Raw genomic sequence first — 14,206 nt, forward strand, 5'->3', positions numbered from 1 at the left:
AGTAAATATCTGCTTCATGTTACACTGCTCCCCCCCCCCCTTAACATCAGGTCCCCTCTACAGCTGTTTAACAGGTTGCAGACGATGAGGGTTTTTGTTTGCCCGTGCTTGGTTGAGAAAGGGTTCTTCTGCATTTCAAATATTTTAGACTCGGGAGCATCAAATGTGTTGTAGCTGGTTTGTGAAACAGATTTACCGCTCCGAAGAAAGGAGTTTGCAATAACAGACGCTCTGTCAAAGTTTAAAAGCATTGTTTACCAAAGAGTCTTTGAGTGTCATCGAGATATATCTGCTAAAACTGGTTATGAATATAGTTTAGAGAGAGAGGCGGGAAACCCCTCTAATTTCCCTAGGACAGAAATATTGTGTACTATAAATTTCAGAGACAAGAAGTCTTAATAGGCCCTAGGCACGGCGTGCAGGAAAGAAGAAAAAAGAAGACGTGCATTTGTATATACTACGATTTACAGCAACGTCTCTTTATTTCTCTGGGGAAGGAGGTTTGGACTGAACGGAAACCAGCCAGGTTTGGGTGTCATTTGGTTACATTTTCATCACTTAGGGCTCTAATCCAATGCGATCCCGATGCGCGCGTCTATATCTCAGCTTTGGGCTGGAGCTGTGATAGGGTCTATAGGAACCCGCTTAAATCAGTATGGAGCCCCCTGTAGCTGGTGAGAGCCACTAACGTCCTATCCTGAAGGCTACTTACTGCCCTCAAAGTCTTCCTATGAAGTAATATACTTCGGAGGGGCTGGTAGTGGGACAAGGGCAGCGTCCCTCCCCTCCAAAAAAAAAAAAAAAAGGTCTTTTTTCCCCTTCTCATTAAATGAAGGAAGCACATTTTCAGACACCTGTGCTAATGAAATACCCAAGAAGGAAGAATAGTTCAAACTGGGCCATAGCTGTCACACCTCTTAATCCGCCTCGCCCTAGGCAAGGCTGATTTGTGTATATGATAATTGAACTCTAATTAATTCCACAGGAATCAACGTGCACAATCAAACATTAAAAACGCACCTGGGGGTGGGGGGAGGCAAGAGGCGTGTACTTTCCGTTTTCCCCCTAATGAGGATCTTGATTAATGCATTTTAAAATATGTTAAGCGACAAGGTCTCGGAGTCTGCTAATGTGACTTTAAGAGTTTGGTGTACCTGTTTCCTCTTACACCAGCAAGACTGTTGCAAGAAATGTAGGCGGGTGAGTACTTTCAGGGCCTGACTTTCCGCTCGCTTTTGCTGGGGTAAATCAAGAGTATCTCTATGGAGTTACACGATAGTAACACCGGTGCCTGGTTCGAAGCCAAAGGGATGACTGAGGTTGATTTAAATGACTTTTGGATTAAGGCTTATGCGAGAAGAAAATCACACCCATTCGTTCAGAATTACCTTACATTCCTGTGGGGGCCAGAGGAAATCTTTCTAAGTGGTATAAGAACATAAGCAGGAGGAGATCTGAATATATGCACAAGTTGCTTTGACACGCTTTATATTTTACACCTTAAGAGTTGCGCATCAGCCGCCAGTTAACCTACAGCGTGTCCAGGACAGGAGTGAAAACTGTATTATACCCACAGCCAAATGAATCCAAAGTTCACTGACTTCCTAGGCAAGGTGGGCTAAACAATCTATAACCTTGTCTGAACCAAGAACTGGCCAATGAAAATGATTCCAGAGGTGAACATTCTCCTGTCCCTAAGATAAGAACTTCAGGTGTCTTCACTCGTCCTCGGTCCCTCTGGACGTTTTTAAGCTCTGTGCGTAGTGCTGGTGTATTCGGTTTAGTTACAGGAAAAGGCGCATCAGCCGAATTCAGCAGTGTGGGGTCTAGTGAAGCAGGTGGCTTAGCAGAAAGGGCAAGCACCCCCTGAGAACCACATCCATTCAAGTGTGTGGCTTCTGTGGAACGGAGGATAAGGGAACAGGGCCACCAGTTTCAAATCCGGTTTAGATCATTTATCTACAGGCCTAGGCAATAGGACTAATGGTAGCCAGTTCAGGTTGTGCTGTATCGCCTTTTCGCCGCCTGGTATCGTATTCTAAAAGCAACAGGCCCTTCTAACTGCGGGTTAGCTATTTGATATAAAACATGGGGATTATTGGCTAGACTCTCAAAATGCGGGGCACATAACACCACGCCATACACCGATGTCACCTTCACAAACTCTCTCTCTCTCTTCAGATCTGTCCTACCAGATCTGTTTCTTTGGATAACAGAACCGATTACGTCCCCTCTTCTAGTTCCTCACACCCAGTATCCCCCCCTCCGAAGGGAAAAATCATCACCCCATAGCACAAATCTGTACAAATCAATATCGAGTTACCAGAAAGGCAAACCTTTTTTTAAAGGATGTTTATAGCTAGATTATTTCCCCCGAACTGGCAAATTCCCTAAAGCAAAGTAAATACTTCTCAGCCTAATGACTATTAATTAAAAGGGAATGCTTTACACCCAAGGAGAATTAACTGTTGTTCGCAGAATGTATCTCCTTCCTCTAATTCGTTTGTCATTGTGCCAAGGAAACAACATTCCATGAATATTTCAGCACAATAATCTGTTTAAAAAACGAAACTGGATTTAGTGTAATATTTCCCCCCTCCCTCCCAGTGCACAGAGACTCATATGATTGCAATAATCTAAAAGCAAGATCTCCTTTTCCGGTATACATTGGTTGAGATTTACAGCTATCAGGGGATTGCAAGAGCAACCAGAAATAAAGGAGGGAGTGTTGCGGGAGGGGGAAAGGTAATTGAAAAAAAAATCGGTTCTGATGTGCAAATTGTAGATAAAGACTTCTGATGAGGGAGAGGGGAAGAGGGAGAGGGAGATAACAAGAAGCAGTCATTTCTATTCAGTGAAGCCGCCAAATCAGAAAGCAGTGCTGATCTTATTGGAGGAGAGCCTTCAACAGCAACTAATCCTGTCGTATTGAAAGAAAATTGTAAATGTTCTCTGCAGAAATTGCCTGCCCGTTGCAGCTAATCGAACACACACAGAGCACAAGGGGGAGCCGCCTGGAGAGCCGAACTCCCCTGCTAACAAGGGAATGTAACAGAGAAGTTCACCTAGGCGCTTCTTCCCAGCCGGTCCTTGTGTCTCCGGGAGGGTGGGGGAAGACTGAATGATTCCCGACCCACTTAAGAGCCCCAGCCTCTGCTATGTTGGAGTCTCGTCTAAACCGTTGAGCCCGGTCTGATAGCACTGTTGCTCTACATTTAAAAACAAAACAAAACAAAACAAAAGCAATCAAACTTGAGCGGAGGCAGAGGCTCCAAAGTGCCAGAAGCCGCTGAGTGGGTCTGCGTGTTTGTGCGTGTGACAAACTCGATCAGCGCGGACAATACCACCTCGTCTTGCCCAAAGCTTTCAAACGGGTGTTCTTTCCCCCCGGCATCACAGCGCCGACTAATCTGTCTCTCTTCCCCCCTCCCTCCGCCGACCCACCCCCTGTCGAAGATATGGAAGGGAAAGATAAAGAGGCTGCCGCCGGACTCTGACTGTGTGCAGTCTGCTCGTTGCTTCCAGGGCTGGGTGGACTTCCCAATCGCCCTTCCCAGCAAATCGCCGGCAGCGGGGGAGGATGCAACTTCTCGTGACTGCATTACAGGTAAGGGTACCTTTGCGTTGGCTGTCACTTGGTCTTGTCTTTATTTCCTGTAGCCTCGCTGGGCTGACTTGGAATTCAGCTGCGGCTGTTATAAGAAAGCCCGCGCGAGGATCTTTTTTTTTAAATAATAATTAATAATCGAGCCTTGCATTTTGTTTTCCAGTAGAAAATCTGTCCTGGCAAAAGGAAACTTTTGCTAAATGGATCGGGCGCGGGGAGGGTGCCAAGGGGGTAGTAGCTAGAGGGAGGACGGAAAGCAATTGCATCAACCAGACAGCGGTCTGTTCTGAATGACCATTATAGTAATAACCCTAGAAACAAGGCTACAATGGGATAGCTGTGAAAGAGGGGCGCGGGACCCTGATTGCAGACTCCCTCGCATGTTTTAAGAAGTATCCACGGCGGTTTTATGTAACTGCTGCATTCCAGCGGAGCGTGGCATTTTCTGGGCTCTGTGTCACTCCCGCCTACAGACGTGGCATGTTTATTTCGCCACTTCTGAGAGATGTTACCTGCTAGGGAACGATCCTGCCCGCCCTCGCCCATCAAAGGGATTTTGCTTTCATACCGCAGGACACTGTATTCACCGATGCTGGTTAAAAGAAGGTAGCAAATATTTGTCAGGCACTGGGAGGGGAGCGGGGGGGAGAAGAGGTGATTCCCCCAAGAGGCCCTTGCCTCAAAACGGGGTTCGTAAAATGCGGGGGTACAAACCGTGAGAAGCCTCAGAGACAGTCTGTTACCTCGAAGGCTCCCCTACAGCTGTGATCACCGTAACGCTCAGGACGGGAGGACTTTTAAAAACGCACGCGTTGGGGGTGGGCAGACGATGGTCCAGTTAATTTATGACCCAGCCTCGGTGATCGCTGCTGCTGCCGCCCTTCGTTTCCCTTTGTTGTGCCCGAAGTAGCGACTTGCGCGTACAGCTCTGTCTAAATGTCCCCAAGAGCGGGCCCGGGGGAGAGGAAGAGTCGGGCGCTTGCAGCTGTTGACACGTCGGCTGTTCGAGGCAGATGTTATCTTTGAAACTTTCATATCAGTGGGGAGACCGAAGGGCTCAAGTAATGGTTGTAAAAGTGAAAGGGAGGGAGGGAGGCAGGTCCGAGAGGCGAAGATGTGATTGCGGGAAACGGTAGGTGGGATCCCAAACCACAGGGGCGACCCGCCAGAAGTAATGAGTATTACAGCTCCTCAGCTGGGGTAAATCGAGGGACGTCGATGGGGTGATGACGATTTATCTCAGCTGAGGATCGGGCCCCGAATCTCCGCGTTCTAAATGTGCCTCTTTGTCTCGGGTGCTGTGATGGGTCACACCAAAGGCAGGATTGGGGTGGGAATCTACACAGCGGGGGTGGGGGGAGAACACCCTAATGGCACAGTTATAACGCAGAGTGTACACATGCGGAGTCTGAAGTCACGCCAGTCATAATATTGTCATTCATAGGCACTTTCCATTCCCATCTGAACATTACCTAGGTGCATTTCACTGCTCCACTCACAAGCATATGCACCCTTCGGATTGTTTTTTGTATGAGGAGAGTTAGAAGCCACCAGAATGGTGAGGATGAATGCTCTGGGGCCGGATCCTGCTCTCTCAACCGTAGGGAACTGATCCCATTGATTTCAATGGGTTAGAGTTTGGTTAGCAAGATTTCGCCCCTATGTTCCAAATAGGCTGTCTCTTACCATGCCACGCTGTGTTTATTGTGACTAAAACAGTAACTGGAGATATATGCGTATCACAAGGGAGTAAGGTCTCAGACCCGGAATTCTGGGGGAAAATCCACCTCTGAAATAACAGCTTTTGGTTCCCGAGGTTCTGTTTGTCTCTCTGGCTCAGGTAGTTGCCCACTTCTTCCCCAACCCAGAGAGAGAGAGAGAGAGACTCCGCCACTGTTGTAAAGATTCCTCGGTTTCTCCTTTTATGCCCGTCATCAAGTCCCCCTGGCTCATCTTCGTCATAAAGCCCAGTTGAGCAAATGCTGTAGCAGCCCTACGATGAGGCTGCTGCACTTGGGGGTGTGTCTGTGTGCCCGGGCTACCGCAATAGGAAATCCCTGCTACATGAAAACAGCTCTATTTATATTTTTGCCTTCTGCACCACCCATGCTTTTCTGCAGGCACCGAAAGTCAGTTCCCTCCCAGATACTTCCCATAAAGAAAACTACACCAAGTGGGTAGGGGTGTTGTTGCCGCTAGAGGTATAATGGGACAACCCTGAAAAAGAAATCAAAAGGTAGAGCTCACACTTTACAAGTTTAAAGGGGAACTAACCGAATATGGCTCCTGTAAATCAGACACACAGATTCAAAACCAATTTAAACAGCATTCCACTGTAGTGGAATTGCTCCCCCCTCCCCTCCCAGAGCCTGTGGGACTATTGCACAGGTCACAAGGAGGTGCAAAAGAGGCATGCTAAAATTCTTAGTTTGGGGGCACATTTTCCTGGCCTATATTGCTTGCCCTCCTACAGCCACCACAAAACTCTCTCTCTCTGGCCTCCCTTCCTCCTCCCTTTGCTGTTCAAGCAAATTAAAGACTTTAAAAGAGCCTGATATTAATGAGACAGCTATTATGTAACTGACAAGGTCCGACTTCCCTGTGGGTGTGAATTTGTACAGAAGACCAAAGAGCAGGTTCCATCGGGACATAGTGTTCTTTTGACAGATCGCTAGATGCCCTCTGTCTTGCAAGGGAGGGATTGTGTCCGTGTCATATCACAGTACACCCATTTATTGTGGCATGAGAGCCAGCACCAGGGGGATTAAAGTGTCTCACCTAGAGAGGGCGGCAGGATTATTTTATAAGGGTCTGATCCAACACTCATTGAAGCCAGTGGGAGTTTTTCCATTTATTTCAGTGGGCTTTGGATCAGGCCCTAATTCAGCAAATTATATAGAGGAATAATGTCATAAATAATATATCTCCCCTTCCGGCTATCTCTAAGTAGGTTTCCTCCCCTCCCACCCTTCCTCTATGACTTCCTCTGATCAGGTTCGATTCTGGGAATGGAGTTCTCTTTGTCGACTGGGGGAGTTTTTCCCTGTCGGCAATCTCTTCGCACTAGGACTCCCTCCTTACTAAGGCTTGCCAGTGAGGGGTGGTTTTGCAGAGAGAAGCAGAAAGCATGTCCCTATTTCAGCATTCTCCTGAGGAAGCTGTCCCCCATCTCTGCTCTGAAATGCAGGGGCCAGGGGGCTGCCCCTCTGACTGACATTCTGTACTTGCAGCTGGAGGGGGAGGGGGAGGTTAACATTTGATCTCACAAGTAGGCACGCCGTACGCTTTTATGGCATTACAAAGCCTGTAATTGTAGCTGAGTGTTCCCCGCCTAAACGCACGCCAGCCCTCAGTCTTGTGGTTTCTGACACAAACCACTCCGATGACACATGTTTAAACCTTGTAATGCTGATCAAAGAATGCTTTCCTCTCTTATTTAGGCAACTCTTTGTTATGTTTGGCTCAGCTCCCCCCCGCACCATCTCTTAACCCTCTTGTTTGCAGTTTGTGCCTTAACAGCAGTTATGTACTGTCACGTTGGATCACGAAAACACGCTCTGGGCTGGGCCAAGGGGCAATCTCAGGTGCAGGAGAGCTGGCCCCTTCCACCCTGCCGGAGACCTACCTGTAAGTTCCGCATTGCAGTCAGCAGCTAGGCTGCCCTATTAGTACCCCAAATAGGTGCGATCTCAGTTTGGGATGCCCCGTTTCCTGTTTGTTGCACTACTTGGGAGAAAGGTGGGAGGGGCTCAGACACCCGTCGGTTCACCGCTTCCGCCGGGTCAATGGCACAGTCCTGATCAAAGGCTATTTCCCCAAGACATTTTACCTTCGCTGCTCCGCACAGATTGAGAGCTACCTTCCTAAACCGAAAGTGTTGCCTGTACCAGAGTCCAGTTTAGGTACCAGTGCGTGTGTTGCACCAATATACGGGAAGGGAGGTAAGCGAAGGCGTCTCATTGTGTGACAACGAATCTCTAAGAACTATGGACATTTTTAGCCGCTGCTGTTCATCCCTTCCCCCCCCCTCCCTTCCCCTTACTTCCCCCCCCCCCCACACACACACACACACTCTGGTCTGGATCTCCGCGTGCCCTTTGGGGTCTCTATTTGCTCAATGTGTCTGAATCATTCCGCCTGTTTCAAGCTTGCCGTTTATATTCTCTTTAAACAGGTGTCTGATAGAATCCCAGACAGTTGCCCCAACTTTCTCATCTTCATTGATATTATGACCTACATACATCCTGCGCTTTCTTGGTGCTGTTTCCATAGCAATACGGCACAGGAAACACGGCAAGCTCCCTCGCAATGAAACAGAGTCGTCCCCCCCCCCCCCCCCAACGAAATCCAGACCTAGAATCATAGAATATCAGGGTTGGAAGGGACCTCAGGAGGTCATCTAGTCCAACCCCCTGCTCAAAGCAGGACCAATCCCCAATTAAATTATCCCAGCCAGGGCTTTATCAAGCCTGACCTTAAAAACTTCTAAGGAAGGAGATCCCACCACCTCCCTAGGTAACTCGTTCCAGTGTTTCACCACCCTCCTAGTGAAAAAGTTTTTCCTAATATCCAACCTAAATCTCCCCCACTGCAACTTGAGACCATTACTCCATGTTCTGTCATCTGCTACCACTGAGAACAGTCTAGAGCCATCCTCTTTGGAACCCCCTTTCAGGTAGTTGAAAGCAGCTATCACATCCCCCCTCATTCTTCTCTTCGGCAGACTAAACAATCCCAGTTCCCTCAGCCTTTCCTCATAACTCATGTGTTCCAGTCCCCTAATTATTTTTGTTGCCCTTCACTGGACTCTTTCCAATTTCTCCACATCCTTCTTGTAGTGTGGGGCCCAAAACTGGACACAGTACTCCAGATGAGGCCTCACCAATGTCCAATAGAGGGGAATGATTATGTCCCTCGATCTGCTGGCAATGCCCCTACTTATACATCCCAAAATGCCATTGGCCTTCTTGGCAACAAGGGCACACTGTTGACTCATATCCAGCTGCTCATCCACTGTAACCCCTAGGTCCTTTTCTGCAGAACTGCTGCCGAGCCATTCGGTCCCTAGTTTGTAGCGGTGCATGGGATTCTTCCATCCTAAGTTCAGGACTCTGCACTTGTCCTTGTTGAACTTCTTCAGATTTCTTTTGGCCCAATCCTCCAATTTGTCTAGGTCCCTCTGTATCCTATCCCTACCCTCCAGCGTTTCTACCTCTCCTCCCAGTTTAGCGTCATCTGCAAACTTGCTGAGGGTGCAATCCACACCATCCTCCAGATCATTTATGAAGATATTGAGCAAAACTGGCCCCAGGACCGACCCTTGGGGCACTCCACTCTGCGAGCGAGTTCAAGTTAGGTGAAACCAAATCTGAAGGGAGTTTGCTCTCAATCGCAGAGTCCCAACTGGCAGCGCCCTCTAGTGCCTGAGAAAGGCCAGGGGAACACTGCTGGGTAGTGGGAAGCGGGCTGTGGTCAAATCTGCCCCGGGAGCTGACCTCCCGAAGTAGGCTGTAGGCAAGACAGGCACCTAGCAGTGCGTTGAGAACGAAGCTACCGCAGGCATTGTAAGTTCACAGCGTGCCTGTTTCCTCAGGAGGCGAGGCGCCTCGGATGGGATGCGCAAATTGGGTGGGTGAGAGGAATGCGCGAGTGAAACTGAACTCAGGTGCTGGGCGAAAGGAGGGAGGTGTCTTCTCAATCTCTATGGGATGTGTAGCCATGTAAACCAACAACTCCCCCCGGATGTCTGCCTTTGGTGGACATTTGGCAGAGTATGGTTATGTCTTGGGGAAAATGGGAGAGGATGGGGGGAAAAAGTCAATTTCCCCTCCTCCCTTAGAAGGGGCTGGTCCCCACAAGGGAAGGGGAAAGTCATATCTGGGTTCCCCAGCTAACTGCATGTGTTGAACCTGATCCAGAAAGAAACCAAAAGCTTTAAATACCTAGTTCTATGGATTTAACAACAGTAAGAGGTTCCGAGCATTCTCTACTGGGTCTTTTCTGCTCGGTCTCACAGCTGTTCCTTGAGCTGTTGCTCATGCTGCACGATTTCTTTGTCTTACTTCCAGGGCTAGGCCTTTTGGCTGTCCTCCTCCCCCCCTTCAGGTCTTCCCACCCACCCTCCACAGGATTCTGTAGACCACTTTAATATTTATATCTGCCATTGCAGTATAGCAGCGGACGTAGCAGTCAGGTGGTCTGAGTACAGGACGGCAAGCCAGTTCTAGTCCTGGCTCTGACACAGACTCACATGGTACACTTAGCTTCTTTGCCTCAGTTTCCCCAGCTAAAGTGGGGTTAATAATACATAAACACATACCTCGTGGGATGGGTGCATTATAATGATTGATTAATGCTCGTAAAGAGATTTGAAGATGAAAACAATATCAAGCACTAAGTGTTCTTAGAATCCCAGTCAATACCTGTCCCTTCATTATCGATGAATCCTTTCCCAATCAATACATATCCCTTCTCATTTACATCTTGCCCCCTCTGCCCCCGCTCTGCCCAGGCCCAAATATGGGTAGAACACTCAAAGCATACCAGAAAAAAACATGAGTGTAGAGAACTGCAAGGTTTATTTGGTCATCATTTGTAAAGTTTTCTATAACCCCAAGTTTTCTGATTCAAAACTTCTGCTATGCATTATTCACCATTACAAAAAGGGAGAGCACTGAATCTGCGTGGCATGAAGATAAGCCAGGAGACATTAGAAACCGTTGCCTGATACCTCTGTAGTCCAAAGGGAAAAGGGCAAGCAAACAAAACAAGGTAGGTTTGTCTCCATCTGTTGTCTGTTTCCAATTAGTTCTTTCCTCTTCAGTGAATACTCTAAAAACCCAGCTGATCTCACTGTATGATCTTGGAGGTTAAGGCATCAAATTCTAAACAGATTGTACAACTCTCAAGGAGCAGTAATTGGAGCTGCTGGAGGGGGTCTATGTTAGCCTTGTATTCACTAACTTTGGAAGCCTCATTGTTTTCTTCCCAACTTGATACTATGGGCCTAATTCTCAAAGGTGCTGAGGCACATACAATTACTGAAGGCTTTTGAAAACGTTGGCCTTATCATGTATGCTTTGTAGATGGTGCACGTGTGTCGGCATTGGTGGGGAACAGTAATCAGGCTAAGGAAGGTCAAAGGGCATCATTCAAGCCTAGATCCACCTATTGAAGGGCAAAGGTGTTGTTTTTCAAATGCTTGTAGTATTAAATACTAAAATCAGATGGTGGTGTTTTCAAACCCTAGTGAAAAATAAGAGAGGAGGCAGATTCACTCCCCTGGGCACAAAGTTGCAAATTTCCTCATCTCTTCCACACCTATGGAAACAGCTGTACCTAAGGGGAATTAAACCACTGAGTATTTCTCCATCCTCCCCAAGAAATCCTGTCTGTCTGGTAAAGGCAATTTACAGTTCTGTCTAGGCCTGCATACCATTTCCCAGATGGGAGGTGCCCAGGAGATGTAATTAATCAGCTACCTGGCTGTCCTAACCCCACCACTTCCCAGACAAACCATGTGTGCTTTTGGGCTGCACCATTTAGCTCTGGATTCCCAGCAGAATGAAGGTGATAGATGGTTTGTGTCATTGTACTCCTGTTTCCAGCACCAGTTCCACTGGCACAAGCTATCAGAATTAAGAGATGAAGCTAGCCTGAAGAGTTGGATTAAAAGATTGAGACCTTTTCCCAGGGTCTCTGCCATCTATTCTCCTTTGTCAGGTTTAAAGATCTTATTTAGTGGGTGTAAGAAGTTGTTGCTGGCAGACAAGTTTTGCGGTGTTACCTTCAGTGCTGTATCTTTGTTTGTGCCTAACACTGCTTGTGTCCCATGCAGACAATGCTGCAGATCAGCATTGGCTCCAAACAGATGCCTCTCCTCACATCGCTATCACTGTTATCTCCATCAGTAGCATGATTTTAAGACCAGAGGGGGCGGGATCAAGGTTCACTAAATTTCATCTTGTTTCTATCAAGCACTTTATAGAGTTCGCTTGCTAATAAAACATATCTACCCAGTGGTCCCAATAGGGCATGTGCTGCCATATGTTCATTTTCAAGAATATGATAAGGGTAAATAAACCAAATCATCACTCAGGGTGAGAGCCTCAGCAAGGTAATAGAGTTACATTGCCTCATACCAGCTGAGGATCTGTCCCTCTGTCTTTCTTTTGACTAGATGCTGTCCTGAATCCTTGCTACCTAGCAACTTATTTGGATCTGTGGGCTAGATTCTGATCTTAATTACACTCCACTCCACTGCTGCAAATCAGGAGAAACTCCACTGATTTTAATGGAGTTACTCCTGATTTATGCCAATGGATTTTTGCTCAGAATTTGCCTAAAGGCAAATTGTAACATTTTCTTGAAGAAACTTCATCAAGATATGCTGAGATTTTGACAACTACTTACTAAACAGCTCTTGGGAGCTTGCTTCCACTAAAGGGAAAACTCAGTGTGATAATGGACATGATTAGTGGGATGGAAAACCTCGAATAATGATAGCAATTAGACATCTTTAATAGTGACTAAAGCACAAAAGGTGATGAGCAATTGAGACTCCTAGCACCTCTCAGAGTTTGCACCAAACTTTTTGAAAAGCAGTGGAAAAATTTCAGATGGATAAAATTCCTGCACAGACAGGGAGTTAGATACAATGCCCTAATAAGTCTAGCTAGTCTTGAACTATTGTGAAAAGCACTCCGTGACACAAAGAAAAAAATAAAATGATTTGTTAAAAACAAACTCAGAAAAAAAGACCTCCCCGTTCTCTAACTTCTTTGGATTCGAGCTTCAGCAGGCTTGAATGTGTATAACTCCCTTGACTTCAGTGAAGCTATGCTGACTTACATCATCTGAGGTTATGGCCCTTCATCTTAGTGAATCTATTTCAGCTTGTGAAGAATGAAAAACAACACATCTTGAAAGTAATAAAGCTCTGCCCAGTCAGAAGCTGTGTATACCTCAGACCTAGATACTAATGAATTTTCCCCTCAAGCTTAACGATAGGTTTTCTAATGTTCCTTTTTCCCAACCCATCTAACTTATATTTAGCCAGTTAATTTCCATGGGAACATAATACAGAGAATAGGTGCTGCTTCCTTTCATTAGGCCAACCTAACACTTAGAATTAGAACTGGTCATGTATTAAAGACTTTTCACAAATATTTTAATGAATAAATGTGGCAAGTTCATTCCACTGTTTGCAAAGTTGTTATTCATTGTTAGTGAGTATTGGGTGACCAAAGATGTATTCATAAAAATGTGCATTCATCTCAAATGTTTCATGAATTTTTAGCATGGAAAATTAACTGGAAGTGCATTATTTATAATTCATGACTCATTAGTCTCTTCATCAAAAGTCTTCAGTCGTCCAGTCAGGGAACATAGGAATTACAGCACTAGATCAGACTGCTGATTGATCTTGTCCAGTATCTTGTCTGTGACAGTGACTAATACTGGATCCTTCAGAGGGAGGTGCAAGAAACACCACCGTAGCCAATTATGCAGTAACTTGCCCAAAAGGGAAATTTCTTCTTAATACCCACCAGTTACTGGCTGATTTATCCCTTAGGAACATGAGGGTTCATATCCCTTCTAAAAAAAAACCCAAACCAAACAAAAACTCTTATCCATTGTAATGTTACTCTGGATATTCTCATTATCCATATTAGCAGTTAATCCTGTTTTGACTCCCATTAAGCTCTTGGCCTTAGTGATATCATGTGATGATGAGTTCAACAAGTCAATTATGTGTTCTGTAAAAAAAACAACCAAAACACCCAAACCAAAACTTTTAATCCATTTTAAATGTGTTTCTGGATGTTACATTCTCATGTGTTATGAGAAAGGGCAAATGGGAGAGTCTGACTGATCTTAGATGTACCATTCATTGTTTAGTTTATCTCTATCGTGTCTCCTTTTTTTTTTTCTCCTTTCTCAACTAAACAGTCCCAGTCTTTCCAGTCGCTCTTCAGATGGAAGTTTTTCCAGGTTTCTAATCACTTCTCTCTATTTCCTCTATACCTTTTTTTTGAAATATGGTGACCACAGTGTTCCAGGTGAGGGAGTAACATTGATTTATTTAATGACATCATATTTTCAGTATTAATCTCCATTCCATTCATTAAATAGCCTAACATTTATTTTCTTTTGCCTTTTTGACCATTGTTGTACCTCTAGCAGAGTTTTTAAATGAATTGTCAACAATAATGCCCACGTCTTTTTTTTTTTTCTGAGTAGTCCCAAGTAATTTAGAATGCAGTAAGGTATGAAATATATCATTATTCCTTCCAATATGCATTATCTTGCACCAGACCACATGGCATTTAATTTGCTATTGTAACTGCCCATTCACCTAGCTTGTTTAGTTCCCTCCAAAATTCCTCGGTCTGTTCTATTCTTGTTTAACCCAAATAATTGTATCTGCAAATTTTGGAACCGTACTGTTTTCCCACTTTTCCAGATGATTAATAAACAAACAGTATTGTTTCTAGTATAGAACCTTGGGGCACTCTATTGTTAATCTTCTACTCTATTGAAAATAGACCATTCATGTGTAGTCTTTGTTTTCATCTCTTAACCAGTTTCAAATTCATG

The 14,206-nt window shown here is 45.6% G+C and overlaps 1 protein-coding gene and 1 long non-coding RNA gene across 7 annotated transcripts in view; one reads left to right on the plus strand and one right to left on the minus strand.

The window, feature by feature from the left end:
• The window catches only part of LOC122464724, a 44,131-nt gene extending 36,797 nt beyond the window's left edge, over positions 1-7,334 (minus strand). The window contains exon 1 of the long non-coding RNA XR_006289036.1: positions 7,233-7,334. This is a non-coding gene — a long non-coding RNA (uncharacterized LOC122464724). The remainder of the gene's footprint in view (positions 1-7,232) is intronic.
• The window catches only part of CHRM2 (cholinergic receptor muscarinic 2), a 136,643-nt gene that overhangs the window by 1,559 nt on the left and 120,878 nt on the right, over positions 1-14,206 (plus strand). For 3 of the 6 annotated variants that reach the window (XR_006289028.1, XR_006289033.1, XR_006289034.1), the window contains exons 1-2: positions 1,064-1,200; positions 3,457-3,607. The gene's annotated coding sequence lies outside the window, so the exon portion shown is untranslated. Of the gene's footprint in view, positions 1-1,063; positions 1,201-2,940; positions 3,608-14,206 lie in introns of those variants that run through there. The other 3 variants (XM_043541149.1, XM_043541155.1, XM_007072304.4) reach the window with 2 other exon arrangements.

The sequence above is a fragment of the Chelonia mydas genome, chromosome 1, assembly GCF_015237465.2.
Source record: "Chelonia mydas isolate rCheMyd1 chromosome 1, rCheMyd1.pri.v2, whole genome shotgun sequence".
In the NCBI taxonomy this organism is placed as follows: domain Eukaryota; kingdom Metazoa; phylum Chordata; order Testudines; family Cheloniidae; genus Chelonia; species Chelonia mydas.